At 38.7% G+C, this 13646-nt stretch overlaps 1 protein-coding gene across 3 annotated transcripts in view; it reads left to right on the top strand.

Annotated features, from left to right (window-relative positions):
- SMPD3 (sphingomyelin phosphodiesterase 3) overlaps positions 1-13646 on the top strand; it is an 83881-nt gene that overhangs the window by 481 nt on the left and 69754 nt on the right. The window contains exon 1 of one of the 3 annotated variants that reach the window (XM_051771278.1): positions 1053-1169. The exons of the other annotated variants lie outside the window; for them this stretch is intronic. The gene's annotated coding sequence lies outside the window, so the exon portion shown is untranslated. Of the gene's footprint in view, positions 1-1052; positions 1170-13646 lie in introns of those variants that run through there. 3 annotated transcript variants of the gene reach the window in all.

The following is a 13646-nucleotide window of genomic DNA, read 5'->3' as shown; positions in this document are numbered from 1 at the left end:
TAAGAATTATCTGTGTTTAGATAAGCTAGAATTAACATTGCCTCTTTGAGAAGTCTGTATTTGAAACTGCCGTAAATATAGTTTGTGTTAAGAAAATAACATGTTTAAATTATCAGGACAGGTGGTAGAAGTAAAAAGCCAAACGCTTCTATGTTTGATGTCATGCACATGTTTTAGAGGCAAGAGTTCCTTAACAAATGCTTGGAGACTTCTCCATATAGATCTGATCACAGCAAAAAATAAGTGATGATTCTACTTTTTCTGTATGGCAGTTCAGGGAACTAATGGAAACTGACTTTTTAGTGTAATAACTGTATGAATTGGCCAAAACTGTCATTTCAGTTTTATATTTTAACATAGAAGTGTGAACAACTATTGTACTGCAAATTCAAATATCCTCAAAGAAACTCCAATAGAAGAACAACTTTTATTCATATCTTCAGGACAAAGAATTGTGCTGAGGGCAGAATTTTGGCCTTATTATTTCATATTTTACATGAAAGTTCAAAGGTGTGAAAGCTTCAAAATGTATAATTCAATCTCATTTTGCACAACAATTTCTTTTAGGAAGTGATTCCTGGAGTGTGTGTTAAAGCTAAGTGATAACATTCTAGCCCACTGAAATAGCAAATGGTTATGTTCTCTTTCACAGCTGTATAAATTTACAGTTGGATGAATATTCTGGTTTTGTCTTTTTTCCCCCAGGTTTGTAAACTCAGTTAATTCACGTGCATTGAACCTGATTTGGTTACAGGAAGAGAAAGGTGTGAGGGATAGCTACACTTTCTTTCGACCAGCTCATTGTTCTGGCCCTTGTCTGCTGTCCCTAGCAACACCTCAGGCTGACACCATGAGGAAATGGAAGGGTGTTCAGTTCTGGCTCAGACAGGCTAATATATAAATAAAAAAGGAGCTACACCCAAAACTGGACTGTGCCACTAAACGTAGTAGTAGTAAGCTTTGTCATTTGAAGTGCATTTATTCAGTAGATTTACCCTCTGTTCTAGGTTACCTCTTGTCTTGCTTCTCCCCTGGTAGAAAAACCAGTGTCAGGAGTCCCTTTGTTGGCTGTAGTATGGGTTTCGAGCATATGAAAATGGATTTTTAAGAGCTTGGAGCCAGGTTTTCAAGTACTTGGCATCTATAATTGGGGCAGATGTTCAAAAGAGGTTAGTACTGACTGTTCTGAGCTCTTGTGAAGATTTGTCCATTTTGATTTTGTGCCTAACTGAACTGATCTGTTGAAAATCTGGTCTCTGTAGCTAGGCATGACGATCTTAGAATGCTGTGAGGGCAGTAATAACACTTAAAAAAGTAAAGAAACAAGCTATACAGCAACCCCCACTCAATTCAGTACCCCAAAACTGAGTAAGACAGGGGTGAGCTTTCTGACATGTGCAGGCAAATAATTTTCTAGGACTTAACAGTGAAAAAAGCTTTTGTTTTGCTACCTCTGTTCTGGATGTGTTTATTTAAAGCATTAGCTTTTGGGAAAGGAAAGCTGCAGGTTATGAGTGCAAAAATGTCATGTGTTGAGGAAACTACAAGAGGAAAATGCTTTAATTAAAATTTACTGTAGCAATTGTTAGTAGTGTTGTGAGTTCTGAGGTACCACAACTGCTTCTAGAGGTGTGCTGCTTTCTGACCTGGAGCCTGGGATAACCATTTTGATGCTCTATCCCTGTAATCAATGGTGCAATTCCTACTGACTTTGATTTAGCAGTGTTGAGTCCTATGTTAAAATAGTTGTAGTTCAAACAAAATGAATGTTTTGTGTTGGAAAGAAACTTATTTAAATCAGCCATCAGCCATCCTTTATACTGGCAGAGCTGTTAAAGGGTGGTCATATTGATTCATGTGGTCTTTCTGGCTAGTTATGTGACTTACTATTGCAGATTCAGGCACTGTGGAAGAGTTTTAGTTACGTTTTTGAATAATTAATTTTATTTGAAATTATTTTAGTGTCTTTTTGTACGATGTTTTGGCCTTGTCTTTGATCCCTTAAAAATCACTGTCTGAAAAATGAATTATTAATTGTTGCAACTGAAGAAACAAACTAATAAGTTTCTGTGGACTTTTGAGGCGAAAAAAGGAAAGACTAAACAAATCAAAACAGAGCTATATATTTGCCCACAGAGTACTTCTTTTGTACAGTGCTTGCACAGTTGAAATAAGGACTTTCAATAATCCAGGATAAGTAGACAATGATACTGTAATTTTCATGTAGGAGCTATGGGGTATCTGTCTATAAGCCAGTGTTGCACTTATAGCTGAGTGAACCTCTGACAAACAAATGAACATAGGCTGAAAATGGTTACATTTAATTCAATAACTCTCAGAGCAGTAGGATTCAGAGACATTCACATAAACGTGATAAGGGAAAAGAGATGAATTGTTGAGGTACCTGCTTTACAGACCTGTCATAAAACTGAACTGGAGACTTAAGGCATCATGTTATTTCTATATTGCCAGTGTTAGCTGAAGCAAATTCTAGGCTTTTAAAAAAATTAAATGGTGATTGTAGAGATTGAAATAACTTGCATGCAGAGAACTGGCCCCTGAGCACAGTCCCCTCTCTGTGAGCTCCAGGTCCAGGCCCTTCCATTTGTGGCTGAATGGACACTGTATTTTACTGGCTGCTTAGGGCATTGTTCTGTTTGCTGGTGTCAAGTGCAAGTAAGTTTAATACAGTTTTGATTGGGCTTTGAGAAGTATTCTTGTGTTCCTTGTTAGGTGTGGGCATGAAGTTCTGGAGTTTGTCCTTCTCCTGTTGCAGATGTGCACACTGATAAACACGTGTAATCATAGGTTGGAAAAGACCTCTAAGATCATCCAGCCCAACCCTTGGTCCAACCCCACCGTGGTTCCCAGCCCATGGCACTGATGTCACTTCCAGTCTCACCTTAAACACCTCCAGGGACAGAGAATCCACCCCCTCCCTGGGCAGCCCATGCCTGGTTACCCTCTCTGTAAAGAATTTCTTCCTAATGTCTGACCTGAACCTCCCCTGGCAGAGCTGAAGACCATGCCCTCTTGTCTAACTGATCACTGCCTGGGAGGGGAGACCAACCTCCAGCTGGCTACGACCTCCTGTCTTGTAGAGAGTGATGAGGTGTCCCCTGAGCCTCCCCTTCTCCAGGCTAACGTGTGTTCTGAGGTCAGTGTGGCAGAGTCTCTGTACTTATCCATCTCAATGTCATGGAGCAGTTGCTAATGTTTCATCTCCTGCTTTGGTTATTTTTTAAGTGTAGAACTTGAACATGGAAGTTGCAAGGCAGAACCAGTACATGCTGTGTGGTTCAAAAAGCTCCTTTCCCAGGGTTAAAGAAATCTCATTTTGGACAGAGAATATTTGATGTGCTTATGATGAGACTCAGTTTCCTTTGTCACGCTTTTGGGGTGGGGGGGATAACTTAGCTCTGTTTTACATCTGTATCCCTTGAATATGCTTCTGCAAATTCAGATTTAATTTGGTGAGGCTAATATACTGATTTTGATTCAGCTCGCACCTCACTGACATTGTGAGCCCATTATGGCATCATTACTCTCCAATTACAGGCATGAAGGTAAGAAGTGACCTAGTAATGAAGGGTACATACCCAGAGCAGTGTAGCAAGGATTTTAAATGAGGCAAAAGGAAAAAAAAATTTACTACACTGATATCTATCAAAAGGCCATTTTTCATAAGTGCCTTCTTTGAAAGAGTCTCCAGGCAGTGCTGCTGCTAGGCATCGCTGTGCTGTCTCTGGAATTTGTCTCAGATGCAGATACCTACAATTTCTATAGTTCCATGTACTGCATAGCACCTGTACTGAAACAAGGTCAAGCAGTTTGGCATCCTAACGTTTACTGAACTTGTGAGAATGTCTAAGCTACAGTTCAAAAAAATCTAACATGGAAGCATATTTTCTGCTTTAGTGCTGACTGTGCTTTTAGTTTTGAAGATAAAATATTTGGCATCAAATGTGCTCTAGAAAACAGAAATACTAGCAAAATAAATATTTGGTATTTAATCAATTTGATTGTCTTCTGTGGTTTAAGATATTAGAAACTGACTTTATCTGCTTTTCCAAAATGTCCTTTCTCTTGTGTGAGTAGAATTTTGTGAGACTGGCTGTTAAGGGATCTTACAGGATACATTTTTAGGGAAGCTGCTGTGTGCAGCAGGATCACTACTGAGGCTGCTCTGGGGTTGCAGTGAACTGAACGCTTGAGAGGAGGGTAATAACCCTCCATAGGAGGCAGAGTCCACAGGGGTTACATTGTATTGAATAGTTTAACTCTGCTTCAAATGGATGAGTATTTTCATTCTAAAGAAAAAACAGACCCACAGAAGACTGGTGGCCAGAGAAAATGGAATAAACATGTGCAGCAAGCAAATAACTCCTTTTGGTACAGCAAAGAGTGAAATCTAAGAAAACAGGTAGAAACAGAGGCAAAACCTGCCCATTCTTTTCAGAGGATATATCTCAAAGTTGAGGTACCTCTGACAGAGGAAGGGATCCAGTGGCATGTGAATGGTAAGATTGCTGACTGGGAGAACAGCAGGTGATAGTGAATTCCATTTAGATCCTCTTTCTGCCCTTCTACCAATTTGCCTACAAGTAGTCCCGTAAAGATTGTGATGCTGTCAGCTGCAGTGTGGCATTCTGTGGTACAGTGTAGTACTTTGGGCATGCAGACACATGCTCAGTTTTAAGATTGTGCAAATCACTGCTGCTACATAAGTTTTTAGTTGCATCAATTCCTTCGTTTAGTTGACTATGCAGGGCTGCTTGAGGTGCCAGATGTCAGTGCAAAGGGTACAGTGAAAACACATAGAGCAGGTGGGAAGAACTGCAAAGCAGTCCTTCCTGGTGCAGATTCACAGTGGCTAAGTCATGATTTCTGTGAAGAAATGAAAAATGGACTTGCACATAGTTACTTCTTGCATCTGGAGTAGTTTATTAAATTATTAAATGTCATCTTGCATTTAAATTTGTCCAGTTTTATGCTCTGGTTTGCTTTAATGCTGGAAAAAGTCACAGAAGTTTTCTAGGTGCTATGGAGACAGTGCTGATGTCAGAGATGGTTTCAGTGGGGCCTGGCAGAGGCAAACAGATGGCTGCAGTTCCTGGTGAGCAGGGCTGGCTGGTGGTGCCTTGCTGAGCAGTGCAGAGCAGCACTGCTGGAGCACAGCATTGCTGGGCTGGCAGGGGATGTGCCAGACTGCTGGGAAGGTGGCAGAGCCTGAGAGAGGCACAGGTTGTTGCCTCACCCCCAGGACTGTGTTAACTCAGTTCTTTGTGTGTCCTGTTGTCCATACTGGGTTGAGGCACCCCATGTGGCTGCGTTCCCTTGAACTGGTGCCAGCTCAGGTGTCTGTGCTGTTTGCACACTTGGGCCAGTTATACTGCCTGCCCAATGCTGGCTTTTCTTCTGTCCCAGTATATGATGAAGTATTTTTCTGGTACTTATGTTGTCTTGACTTTTATAGACCTTTATTTTCTGGATGGCTTCTCAATTCATGGGGCTTTAAAAGACCTGATGACCCAGGGGTGAAGAGACAGTATAGGTGTAGCTTGAAGTGCTGCTGTTAATGAAATAAATGCTTGAGGGTTTTTTTAAGTATTGAACTCCTGGGTGATGTTAAATGCAGTTGCCCTTAGACTTGTCGCAGTATCTTGCATTGAACTGAAGCAAAACCAGAAAGTACCATCAAAAAGGCTTCCCAAATTCCAGACTTCTCCCAAACTGAGAAAAACCCCCTCCTTTCTGAAGGTTGATGGAGTTGTGTGCAGCTGCCATCAGTGCTGCTCAGGGTGTTTGCCTGGTTCCTGAGTCAGCCTCTCTGTGGTTCTCCTGGTACCCCTTGGGTACACAGTGACAGGAGCTTTCCAGCTTCTCCCAGCTGCTTAGCTGGGCTCTGCCTCACTTGCTGTTAGTTTTATTCTGAACTACAAATGAGCAAAGTGTCTCAATAGTTTATTTATCAAGCTTTCTAACAGTCCTCTTTTGTTTTACCTTTCCTTGTGTTTAGAAGAAGCTGGCTCTAAATATCCTTTGAGGTCACCTTTCTTCCTTTCAAGCCCATAATTTTGAAACTCTCATTTGCTGTGATATCTATAAAGACTTTACAGTGATTAAACAGTCCACATTATGATGTTCACTTGTACTTTCCAGTCACTTTATTCAGTTGTCTAAAAATAAAATGAAAGATTCTGTAAGCTCTTCAATACAGAGACTGACTTTTTGTACAAGTGTTTAACACAGTAGGGCTCAGAAATCCAGTTAGGGGCCTAAAATACCAGCTGAAGAGAGAGGAAAAAACCCCCCATTTCCAGGTATAAATTATTTTTTGATAGGAAGGTAAGTGTAGGGTGCCTTCAGAGATCATTTCTTCATAATGAAATGTGCATTAATGCTAACAATATGCAATGATTTTTGATCAGGCTGATGTATTAATGGTATTTAGGGCACCAGCAGCATTTATGCCAGCTAGATTGGGCTATGTGACAAAATGATTCTGTGCTGGAAAGCTACAATTATTCTGTAAATTTCAAAATCCAGGATTCGAGATGAGAAGAGGCTGAGAATTTCTGCATTTGATTGGCTCGGGCTGAAAGCTGGAGAAAAAGCATTTTGCCTTTTATGCATTCTGTCAGCTACAACAATGCTAACCAAAGAAACTGTCATCTCCCCAGAGTCTCTTTTCAGACAAAAGTACTATAGGGCAATAATGAATCTTAAAAGAAATTCATGATTGGAAAAAGGAGTGTTTTGCATATAAATGTTTCTAATGGAGCTATGAGCACCAGTTGTGCTCTATTACCTTGAAAAATTCCATGTGAATCCCTGTAGCTTTCAGTAATTAAAGATGTGAAAGGTGTTATTTATTTTTATTTGTCTTATGTTCCTTATAAAATATTAAATAATCCTTTGGCCAAAGGTACTATTAGCTCCTTAAGACTGTACAGAAATATTATTCATAACTTCAAAAGCTTAAATCGCTGATGGGTGACTTATATAAACCATGACCAGCAGAGAACAACCCCTACCAGAAGGACGTACATGAATGTAGATTAACATTTGTAAGACATATATACTTCTCCAGTATTGTTGACTTGATGAAATTTTTGAGAACAAAGTTATACTTTATAACCCCAAATAAGTGCCTTAACTTTATAATTTTTCCTCTTAGTTTTTCTCTCTGTATTGTCTATCACTGTCTTTAGGACCTGCATGGTACAGATTTCCAGCTCATCTCTTTGGCCATAGGGAGTAGAGTCCTTGACAGACTATATTTTATTTTAAGAGAATTAATATTCCTACAATTTGCTGGAACCTTAGAAGAAAAAAGTATGCTAGGAGTTAAATTAAAAGGAATGCTAGATTTTTTTTTCTACTGTACTGCATGGGGAATTGATGGCTGTTTAATTGTCCATCTCTATGCCACAGCCTTCCCCAAACTCTGCCCACAAACTTTGCCATCAGGAAAATGAAACTGCTGAGTTTCTGCTGCCACATGTGATTGGAACAAAATGTTGACATTTCTTGGAAATTTCAGAAGTGTGTGTACAAGCTGAGTGTTGTGCATAGATGTTTTTTGAACAAAAGAAATATTTTAGTGGTTTTACTTTTTTTTTTTTTAATTCTGCTGTTACAAAATGCTACTCAGTACTTTATTTAGTAAAGCAGGAATAAACGATAACCTGCACGAGTGTTTTTGTTTGTTGTCGTTCCTCCTCCTCCCAAAGCACATCTCCTCCTCTAGGGAATGACTAATACAGGATGATGTGACTCTGGAAGAATCTGTGTCCCATTAGGACTTTAGGAGAAGAAGCATCCAACCTATTTTGCAAGTAGAGTCTTCATCCCATTGTCTCGTCATTGCATTCGTGGTCTGGCCTGAATAACTCATGATGAAATAAAGTGGGATTTGGGTCCTAATAAATGGACATAATGCTTATAGGTTGTCTTCTGTGGTTCTGGAAAATATTGACAAGTGATTTTATTGCTTCCTAGGCAGAACTGTGACCTGACTGCGTCGTGCATAATAGATATTTTCCCCAGTTACAGTTTCTCATTGGAAATAAACCTCTAGTGTTTAGGTCACTTGGGAGTCCATGGCAGCTCTTAGAGCAGTGAGAGGATGAGGAAGCCCAGTGGAAAGCCCTGACTGCTCCTGTGTTCTGTTTGCTTGCTGTTAGGAAGGACTGCAGTGTACTTAGCTGTTCTCTTCTGAGATGGTTGGGCTCCAGTGAGGCTGCAAACCTTTCTGCCTGAAGACAGAACTGATGTGGCTTATGCTGTTAGTGCTTATTTTGCTGGTGTTTGGCAGCAAACAGTGCCTGGTTACTAGCTACAAACGTAGCACAGAGTCCTTTGGGATGATAGTGCTGATTCCAGAGTAGGAAGCCTGACTTCCAGGTTTAGTGTGGAACTGGAGCAAGTGCAGCTGATGGATAAGATGAGCAGCTAGCTGGGAATTACTTAGGTGTGCAACTAACAGCTGGTTTGCCATATGCAGCTTGTTTATCAGAGATCTGGATTCCAAAATAGTTTCCTTTGACTGAGTTTTTTCTCCTGGACCATTTTGATGACTTTTTTATATAAAGTTTTAAATAAAGGAAATAATAAATGAATATCTGACCTAAATCTGCCCTTTGCTTTTAAAGTCAAATAATCAGCCAATAAAAACCTTGAAATAAGCTGATGTATCACTCCAACTTTCAGAACTAGAAGAATTTGCAAAAGATTAAAGGGCATAAATACTTGTAAAAATGTTTGTTGCTAGACTGTATTTGCAGCTTCTTAATATTTAAGTGTTCTTTGAAATGTCTGTGGAACTACCCTATTGTATGACCAAGCTGTTTCATGTTTTTGTCAGAAACATTGAGAGAGAATAGAAAACACTCTAGAGAGGGAGAAGAGAATACATGGGGAAATAAGACATTTTTAGTTTGTAGTAGAGATTTTTTTGTTTGATTCTGAGTATTAGAAGTTTAATTACAGCTATATCAAACTTTATCAGTATTTCACATCCTGAATTTTTGCCTATTGATAATTACCATTGTATTCTTTATTCTTTACTGCAGGGCACTGAAAAATTAAAAAAGAAAAGATAACGTTAAAACTGTTCTTATTGGTTCTAGTGTCTTTGGTGTACTGTTTTAAATCAGAAATGAGGTGTTTTCAAGTGTTACATCACCAGAGGAGTACTTTTACCTAAGACACGTTATACCTTTTCTCACTTTAGTCGTGACATCTCATAGAACTGGCAGATTTCTGTAGAGACAGATTGAACACTAACTAGAAAAGCAGAATTTACATGAGGGTTTCCTATTTCTAATTCCTATTAGAGATAGCATTCTGTGTAGCATGCTTTTGTCTCCTTAATAAATCCCGTTTGAAAGATTTTGCTGGTTTCGGAAATTAGTTCTGCTCCATTATTAGCTTCACAATTCTTCATTTTCCTTTGCTATAAATCTGATTTCTGAAAAAAACTGTTGTTTTTCAGACAAAAGCAAAATAATAATTTCAGCTTTTTTTTTTTCCCCCTTCGTTCTTACTCTTAGTCCTCGTTGTATAAAACAGTGAAATTTAATTGTAATTAAGTTTTGGGGAGGTGAATTTACTCAGCTTAAACTATCTTTATGTTAAACTGTGGTCCTTAGAAAAACTGAAGAGGCCTGATGTACTGAATGTAAAATTTAGGAACTGGGAGATCTGGATTCTTTCCTTGATGTTACTTCATGTTTTCTCTGTGTGGCATGTTGAAATTGTTTCCTTCTGCTTATAGAAATTCTTATGAATTATCTGCAGAAAACATGCTGATTTATAGATGACAGACAGTGTGCACAAAGTTTAGCTTTGGTTTTAGGTATTTGAGTTGTGTGAGGCCTTGTGCTGTCCCCCTATATATGAAAACTGCCAGTACTTTCTGTACATATAAAGCTGCTCTTTAAATATCTAGGTGTTTTTCTGTTCATGATAGTGCTTTTCTACAGTTTAATTACAACCAATTTTTTAAACTGGCATGGATTTATTAGTACAAGTGACCTTTTCTGCTGGTATCTTCAAGAGAACAAGAACAAAGAAACAGGTGTTCTGGCAGAAAGTTCGAAATAAAATTGTTCAAAGTAGTTTCAAAGGCCAAGGAACACATACAGGTGACGCTTCTGTGAGGAATATTCAGCTTGTGTAGCTTTGTGCAACTACAGTATAAACACGTTGTGCTCGTGGCATCTGAGCCAATCATCTGCACAACTTTTTCTTTTTTTTTTTTCCCCATTTTAAATGGAAAGACACAAGGGCTTCTGTGCAAAGTGTATTTTGGCTTTGGAAGAGGGTAAAAATAGCTGCTTTGCAGAGGTCAGAGCAGTGTGGCCTGCTATGCCCCTAAAATTTCTTGGATATATTTGAAGGGAAAGAAGAGCACAACACATTTGGCTGTGTCTTGTATCACTTCAGGTGTTGTTTAACCTCAGTGTGCTTAAACCTCGACTGGTTTTGCTTTGAATAGGTTTTGTCCACACCCAGCCACTTGTAAGGGATTGAAGTTGGTGATACACAGCCCAGCTAAATGACTGTCATCTCTTCCCAGGGAGCTGTGCTGCCAGCAGGACATGCTTTTTAGGTCAGATGCACTTTAGAGTACTTTCATTTTAAAAGTGGAGCATTTGGCTAATGACAATCTGTATTTACCCCTGCTTCTTGATGTCAGGTGGATGTTGATGTGTTACCTCTGATGCTTGTGCTAAAGACAACAATTAATTTTAGTAAATCAGAACTAAAAGACAATAGGAGGAAACAACATATCTAGGGAAAGAGAGCACTGTAGTGTTACTTAAAAACTAAAGCAGACATCTGATACACATAAAAGTTGCAGTTTTCAAAAGGTTACTCTTGCCTTGTTTGTTTGGTGGACTGTGATAGGAAGTGTAAAATACCAAGGAACTCAAGGTTTTTTGAATCCTTATGGTGTAATACATGTTAGATTATGAATGCTGAGTTTTTATGGAATGATAGTAAGACATAATGAGTTTGCCATTCCTGTGTCCTTTTTATCTACGGTAAATGTCTTACCATGTTTTTCTTTAGCCTTAATCCAAAAGCACTGCAGAGGTCTCTCAGATGGCTGCTGTCCCCCAACAAGGCACATTTGCTTTTGCAGAAGATGGCTCTTTTGGGCAGCTTTCATTTCTTACAGTCACTCTTCTGCAAGTAGTTTTTAAGCCTGTTATGAGAATAATGTCTAGTGATAGTGAATTTCATACCTTTATTTTTCAGTTTGCATGATCTTAAGATCTTTCTCTAAAAATGCTCTGTATTTTCTGTTTGATAATTATTGAGAAAGTAAAAGAACTTCATATTTGTCGCAGTTTGGATAAGCACTGAGAATGTTAAAGGCTTAGAACTTCCAACACTTTTTAAAAATTTAACTGATATTAGTGTTGCTCTACAAAAGAGGACACACTGAAGGGTATGTGAAACTCAACATTTTGTGTTGGATAGGGTGAAGGGAAATAAACTATAAAGGCTATGTGTGTTTTAGTGTAGTTACACAGCCTGGCAAAACAACACCATCCCATTGAGGCTTATGTGATGTTGATTTTGAGTGTTTTGGTGTAAAGATGGGGATTTCCCACTGGAAACCTTCCTTTTTGTAAGAATCAACAAGTTAGATGGGATGATTTTGCAGTTTGTTTTCTGTTTTCAGAGTTGTGGGAGATTTGCACATTCTGTCTAAGTAGTGTGTGTGAGAGACTGATTTCTGCATACTTATATGGATTATGGATTAAATAATGGATTAAATTTTAGATTTTTGTTTTGGTTTCTGCCCTCTTTTAAAAGACCTGTTTGTGGAAGTTGCATTGAACTCACTGACAATATATATACATCTGTGTTTGTGTGTGTATATATATATATATGTGCCAGAGCATTGATTACAGTATACAAATCTTATTTAGATATCTATGTGTATTCATCTTATAAAAGCTGTGGTCAGTAGCCTAACTAGAGTTAGGCCCCAGTTTTCTTTCAGATGAAGGGACCAAGGAGTCTCTTATGTTTCTCCAGAAACTGAGTTCTGATTTTAGGACTTTTATATTGGCTGAGATGCACACTGCAATTTCCATGACCAGGGCAATGAGCTTTGAGGAGCAGGATATTTGAAGGGACTCTATTTAACTTTCTGTGTGAACACGGTTAATTAAAGATTTAGGACTCCTCTGTTCAGAGAACGCAGTCATTTTGAGCTTAGACTTTCTCGAGCTTCCAGCCAAGGCTCCTGAGAGCTGGGAAAGCAGTGTTTGTTTCTGTTTAGTGAAAACTGCTGGCTGATGGGCCTTTTCAGTCCGGGGTGGTTGGCTGGTTTGTTTGCTTGTGTTTAATCTAAAAGCAGTTGTAAGTAGCTATTGTCAGTAGGTACATGTATCTTCCAGATATATTTGTAGACTGTGGCTATCCCGAACCAAAGAACACATAAAAAAGAAGTAAAAATCCACATTAGAAATTATATTTGAACACCAGTTGCATGAAGATAAGTGCAGGATTTCTTTTTCTGCATGTCTGCAGATGAAATAAACTGCATTGATAAATCCTCAGATAAGAAGTGTACTAATTTCTGTCATTACTGTATTACAAAGCAAGTACTGTCATATCAACTGCAATGAAGTAGTAGCTCTCCAGTCTTTTTTGTTTAAATCTGCATAATGTTTGTCTATGCCCATGTCATGTGCTGGTGTTCCTGGGTATAATGAATTCTGTCTTTAACACTGCAAGGAAGGCACATTTCAGAAGCTAGTTAAAGTTCTTGTATTTGTATATATGCAGAATTATTCAATTGGGTACAACTGTGCCTAAATAAAATCTCAGGTATCTCTGTATATGATATGACTCAGAAGTTACTTTAGCGTAGGTTTAAAACAAACAAACAAAAAGGTGTAGTCTAAGTTCTGGCCTTGTGCTTTCCTATTCCAAATGATGACTCAGTGATATTCCAGTGCACTGTGGAAATGTGCTCTGCTGCATGCTCATCCATCACTGGGAGTCTGGGATCCCATAATGAGAAGTACAGAGATTAATGTTTTATTACAGCAGGGTAGCTTTTACAATTACATATGTAATGAGAGAGGGAGCAGGGGATTGCAAAGTCTCCATCTTTCTGGAATTAATATGGAACTTAAATGACCTAAAAATGAAGAACATTATGATCCAGGAAAAATTAACTGGCTTAAGTTTCATTCTTCCTCCCATCATGGTTCGTTAATGAGGAAAATCCTTTCCATTGCCATTTTGTACAAAATGATATTGTGCAAGAACAGAGAGTGCTCATATCTTCCAGATGATACTTAACCCTCCCAACAGCCACACAGAACAATTTTATCTCTGCAATGAAATATTTGTAGCTTACTTACACTATGGTTTATAGTAGTGGGATAGCTTCTCCTTTAAATAGCTGCTTGGCTGGCTCTTCATATTCTTTGCCTTAGAAATTACTTATAAGATAGGAGGAGCAGCACTAAGTCTGCTTGATTCTGCCTTCTGTCCCGTGCTATCCAGAATTCACAGGCATGATCTGGTACAGGAAGTGATTACTCCACAAGTCAACACTGTTTTCCACAGTAATTTGCTGTTAAGAATGGTGGGAAAGTTTTATTGCC

The sequence above is a fragment of the Manacus candei genome, unplaced genomic scaffold, assembly GCF_025592945.1.
Source record: "Manacus candei isolate 608988 ecotype Guabito, Panama unplaced genomic scaffold, ASM2559294v1 h1tg000131l, whole genome shotgun sequence".
NCBI classification, from domain to species: Eukaryota; Metazoa; Chordata; class Aves; order Passeriformes; family Pipridae; genus Manacus; species Manacus candei.
Note: the sequence above shows the minus strand (reverse complement) of the source record. Positions and strands in the feature narration are given on the sequence as shown.